Source organism: Panicum hallii, chromosome 9 (assembly GCF_002211085.1).
Source record: "Panicum hallii strain FIL2 chromosome 9, PHallii_v3.1, whole genome shotgun sequence".
NCBI classification, from domain to species: Eukaryota; Viridiplantae; Streptophyta; class Magnoliopsida; order Poales; family Poaceae; genus Panicum; species Panicum hallii.
In genome coordinates this window covers 55,220,434-55,226,433 of record NC_038050.1, presented here as the reverse complement: position 1 = coordinate 55,226,433, position 6,000 = coordinate 55,220,434, and positions in this window count along the sequence as shown.

Genomic DNA, 6,000 nt, shown 5'->3' with positions numbered 1-6,000 from the left:
TACTGGATTTGGTCTAGTAAATGATGACAAATTTTGCCTCTGATATCTGCAGGAGCAGAAGTATCTGGATTGTGGAATGCAGATAATCTTTTGTCTCTGGTGCCTGTCGAAAGAGGGTAAAAGTAAAATCTGGCTGGCAGTTCATGCTTGAGATCTTTCAGATTGGTCGCAGCTGGAGGTGGGGTGAACAGGTGCCGAGACGTGATCCGGAACAGTAGATGCGAATGCGGAGGAGGGCCGGGATGCCAGTAAAGAACAAGGATGGGGAACGTGGTGTGCATGTAGATGTAGGGCTGGTTGCGGTTGCGGAGGGCAAGCACCCTGCCACCTTTTGCGCTGTAGCGTCGCAATATACAACGCCCCGGGCACTAATGCGGTGAGCTGGACGCGAACATGGAGCCATGGATGGATGGGTGGCCACGGGAAATTCGGCAGGCAGCTGCCAATGGTGAGTGACCGGCCGGTGAGGCAGGATAGGCGAGCACGAGGGAGGGAGAAGAGTGGACTTGCACAAGTCAGATGAGAACCGGCAAATGAATCCCTCTCCACACATTTGGAAATTTCAAGATGAAAAATTATGTGCGTTAAGCCAGTTGTTGGCAGGAAGTAACAGGCGTATACTCTATGGATTATAAGTAGCTGGTAGTTTGTTTAGTCTACCTCCACGGTGCATACACTTGGATCAGGTCTGAAGGTAGCTGAACTTCCAGATGGGTTGGGAATTGGCATGTGGGCACTCAATCAAGTGGCGCCAAAGTAAAGCCAGGGGCCTATGAACCTTGTGATTCCTACCCCATGCAGGGGAATCTAAAGCCCAATGGAATCACAGGACGAAGTAAACAAGTTGGGGGCAGTGATGATTCTCCGGGTGTTGCTTTCTTTCTCTCTTTCAGAAAAAAGGTTCTCGTTCAATTGCTCTGCCTGCGTTCTCCTTGTGAAATGGAGATGGATTTTGGTTGGGAGCCACCTTTCCCCCGTGTACTTTTGGCAGTGCCTTTAATCATTCCTGTTGAGTCGCCGCTACATGTTTCGCCATTCACTGGCCTTTTATTCTTATCACATATCTAGAACAGCGGCTAGATTTGCTCAAAAGGAAAGAAAAAGAAAACAGTGGCCAGTTGCAAATCAATGAATCAGGTGCCCTGAGGCACAAGGAAAGCGGAAGGATTACATCACTCTTTACAACTGTAGCGAAGATCGTCGCATGTAATAACTAAAGAGAACCTCGGTTTAAATTTCGCCGCGCGTTAAATTGGCGCCAAGCCAACCTGAAATTGCCTCATTTTTAGAGCGACAGATCATTTCGAAATTTGTTTGCAATTTAAGGTAGGCAGGCCACATGCGCGCCCAAAAGGTGAAGGGCCATGAATTCGCTGTGTAACAACCACCCTTCGGTACTGTTCCTTCGCAGGAGGAGTTGATCATCAAGCAGCAGCGTGTAAGTTAATTATTTATTGGGATGCCTAGAAACAGTGAGTCCAGAGGACGGGTATTACGAGCTACTAGCGAATTAGCGATGGAACAGGGGGCACCATCACGTAACATGGAGGGAGGGAAACACTCGCACGTGAGCGCGTACGCCCCAAGCTGGTAAGAGTGGCGATGCACTTGACTTCGGTGGCGTCACTATTTATGGTTCGCGTTGCGGTTTAGCCTCTCAAGTCTCGACAGATAGGTGTGCAGCAGTGGTGCAAACATTTAGGGAATACGGAGTAGTAGCCTAGTAGTGTCAATGATGCAAAGTGAAAAAAAAGAGGACAAAAACATATTTATGTTTCGACTAGTTTCATGCCTGTGCGTTGCTACGGGCTACAAAAATCATATCCCAACTCCAATAACAATCTATGACAACTCTAGGTCAATTTTATTCACTTGATTAATCAATTTGGATGGTCAGGTTACCACTGATTGACATTACATCAAAGGTTAAACTGTATGCACAATTCTATTTCGAGGTACCCAGCAACGGAGAAAGCAAAAGTCCAAAAATGTTTACATTAGAGTGGAAAGCAAAAGGCATAATATGCAACACTTAAAACTGGAGCACTTCTTATTGAGTAACATGCCATTCCTCATCTAGATACATAATCATAAACCAGACCAGGAACATATATCCTCACCAGCTTGCTCTCTAGTGACACAATGGCCGAAAATGTAAAAAAAAACTATGCATGAATGTTCTAGAGCACTTTATGAAAATTGAGGGTTCAAGTAAATAAATAGCAGCACTAAATCCTAATAATGAAGAATGACAAGGTATAAAGGATACGCACTAAGCATTGCCAGAATCTTGAAGCTGATTCAAAATCATGACAAATGCATACAGTGTAGTCACATGGATGGATTGTACATAATACATCCGCACTAATGAACCAGGCCTTTTTTTCTTCGGATTTGTGCACTAAGTAGCAAAAAAGTGCAAATTGTAGAGAAAGGTGAAAATCTGTATCTTTCTTTTGACTGTACGAAATGACAGGAGCATGGAACATTTCTAGAAACTTGCCACTGCTTATCCCGAACTTCTTTGTGTAAGTTGACGGTTGAAAGCATCCAAAGATTTTGGAATCATATTTCCACATTGTTTTCTATTTGCGGGCAACCAGCAAAATAAATCCCAAGCTCCTTGACCTCCAATGTTTGTAACATTCTGAACATTTGCTATTCCTACAGCCAAATGGGTGCTCTCTTGATCAAAATCAGGAGCAAATTCAAGTCTCTCAGTCTACACACTACTTAATTATTTATATAATATTTTGTTCTTCTTGATCACTTCACTGAAATTTTATTGTGGCACAAGTCGGAATGGAACTGCAGATGTACAGTTTCAAGAAAAAAGTAAATCCATATGTGCAAAACAAAACAAAATGACTAATACTGACCTGAAATCATAGTGTCATTAGGAGTTAAGACTTCAATCATTTGCCATATTAGAACATTGGAAGGAAAACTGACTACTGAAAATTGCAATTACACCGGAAGTTCCATAAGGCGAGGGTACACGCCAGAGTCAATCACAGCTCGGATCTTGTCATTACGTTCATCAGATAGGCATAAAACAGCTCATCAGCCTATGGATTTAGACAGAGCTGGGTTGACCTACTCGACCACAAGCAAATAAACAAGATCATTCAAAGAATCAGTTTTGGCCAATACAACAAAAATAAACATGACCCTGGATAGAAACCTTATCAAAGTTTGGATGTGGCTACCCACTGCAGAAGTTGGATAGAGTCCATGTCCCATTTCTGAGCATCAACATCCTCACTGGAAGTTTAGGAGATTGACAAGGATGGATACAACACCACTCTTCACCAGATCACAACCACCTTGGCATTCTCTGATGTGTCTGATGAAATTTTTGTTAGTGTCCATGCAGCCTCAACCTGTAGCCAAATAAACCAAAAGATATAGATTATTTTGCACTCTCCTTGGTAAATACAGTTACTTTATACCAAATTATTTACAAAACAAAATGTGAGTATTGTATTATAATGATTATAGCTCCAAACATTTTTTGTGCTGCTAAAGTCACAATATGAACAGGATCTGAACCTGACTATAGCAATTAACTAAACCTAAATTCTCCAGCAGGTAACTGTTTTGCATAGCTCATTGATGAACACAGGTTGAATTAGAAAGTATATTTAAGAAAAGTTACCTCTGTCATGAAACCATTCTTGCAATTTCACGAGCGTTTTACTGTGATGAAAATACTACTATTATAATACCAACATAGCACTCTATATTGATCCCAGTTCTGTAAGGTGACTAGTCAAATATGCAACTCCTAATGAACAAATTTCTTATATAACACTAGATAAAAATCCAGTTCCCTATATAGCACTGAGAAATTTTTACTCCCCTATTTGTCACCAAAACTTATCTTCTATTCCCTTTTCGACACTTCTGTTAGATCCGTTAGTTACTTCCGTTTTTTTAAGAAACAGGAGGGAAGACCGGAAGAATCCCTTATTAGAGATATATATATATATACACACACATATATATATATACATATATATAAAGAACAAGAGTTCAAGAGTACAAAGACAAGAACAACAACCACAACAAGAAGAACAAAAAGCCTAAAAGGAGAACCACTAAGCTAGAAACCATGCATATCATAGATTTGGTTTGTGACTAAAATATCCCAGAAACGGCCCAACAACTTATCCCAAATTCCCGATACCTAAATGCGGCGTCTGGCAGCGGTAAGGCGTGACAAAGGACGGTGCAGGCGTAAGGACGGCGCGGCCCGTTCGGCACCCACTACCGCCGGTTCTTGCGGCCCGTGGTCGCGGCTCCGCGCCCGAGCTCGCGAGCTCGTCCGCCCTGTCGCAAGGAGCTGAAGAGCCGGAGTCACGCCTAGCTGCTATGGCTCGCCTCGTCGAGCACCTGCACAAGCAGCAAATCCAGCGCAGGAATCACATCCTCTCGAGTTATGGCCGCTTGCCCATGCGTGCGGAAGTGGAGGATGACGGCTCGTCGTCTCATCAGGGTCCCCAGGAATCTGCTAGCTGCCGGAACTCCCACGAGGCACTAGCCCATGAGGTCGGCATCCTGCTCGTGCCGCCGACAGCGCCACCCATGCAGCAACTCGCTCGTGTGGACGTGTGGCCGCCGCCGCCGCCGCCGCGTTGGTCTCCGGCGCACGGCTACTGGGCGGCTTTTGCGTGCTGGAGGCCCATTTGCAGCCTTGCAGGTCCGCATCACCGAGAAAGGGCAGCCCCAAATCAGATTGAGAGTAATCGACATTGACCACCGCTTAAATCCACATTGCTGCTAATAAATCAAGCACCAAATACAAAATCAAGTTGCCAGCCACATTATCGATCGAATATCAACAGATTCAATACCAACTTTAATTGAGCTTGATCTCGACAGAATAAGTGAAGCCAGCGACCTGGAGGTCAGCAAGTATGAGCGGCGCAGGAAAGAAAATCTGGTAGAGGTGCATAGCGATGGGATAACATCTTGCGCACACGAGGGGCAAAAATCGTACTATATAAGGAATTTTCTCTTGTTCAATAGCATAAACGAATTACAGAGCATAGAGATTGTCATGGGTCAACTGACATGCAACCCAAAAACATTGCCTGCATAGTGCATACCCACTAAGTTCCTGCATTTCATCACTTTCACTCTAGAAGTTAGTAGCTCTACATCTAGCTAGACATCACCAAGCCTGCATGATTAACAGCTAGTACTATAGGAGACTGCCTCCATACCCACTAAGTTCCCGCATTCATCACTTTCACTTTGAAAGTCTGTACTCTGGAGCTCTACATCTAGCTAGAAATCGCATGTACCGGATCCACTGTCTCCAGTAGGACCGGATGAAATGATGCATGGTAGCTCCTTAGCTCGTTTGGCTCGGTGCAATTTACTAACAGCCGAGCGGAAATTTTTCCTCCTTAGTATAATGAGCCAGGTCGAGCTGGCTCACGAGCTGCTCAGCTCAGCTCGAGCTGGCTCGTTAAGATAATGAGCTGGCTCGGCCAGGCTCGTTATCATAACGAGCTAGAAGTCGGGCTCGGCTCAGCTCGTTTGCGAGCTCGAGCCAGCTCGTTTGGCCCTTGAGCTAGCCCCAAAAAAATGATAGCGGAGCCTGAGGGCCGCGGCGGCGCGCGCGAGTCGGCAACGCGCGCGGGGACACGAGCGCGTCGCGCGGGGCGGCGGTGACGACGCCGGGCCGCGACGCAGGGCGCAGCTCTGGCGGCGCGAGCTACCTGCCGCCGGCAGCGCTCGGAGACGGGCGGGAGGTCGGAGGCGGGCGGGCGGGCTCGGAGCGGCGCCAGCTGCCGCCGCTGGCCTGGCCGGGAAGTGGAGGGGCGGAGGCCGGGCGTGGCACGGCGAGGCGCCGGCCGGGTGTGGCGGCACTAGCTGCCACCGGCCCGCCGCCCTGGCTGGGTGTGGGGGCGCTGGCTGCCACCGGCCCGCCGCCCTGGCTGGCCAGTCGGGGAGGGGTGGAGGGGCGGGGAAGGAGGCCGGAGGCAGGCA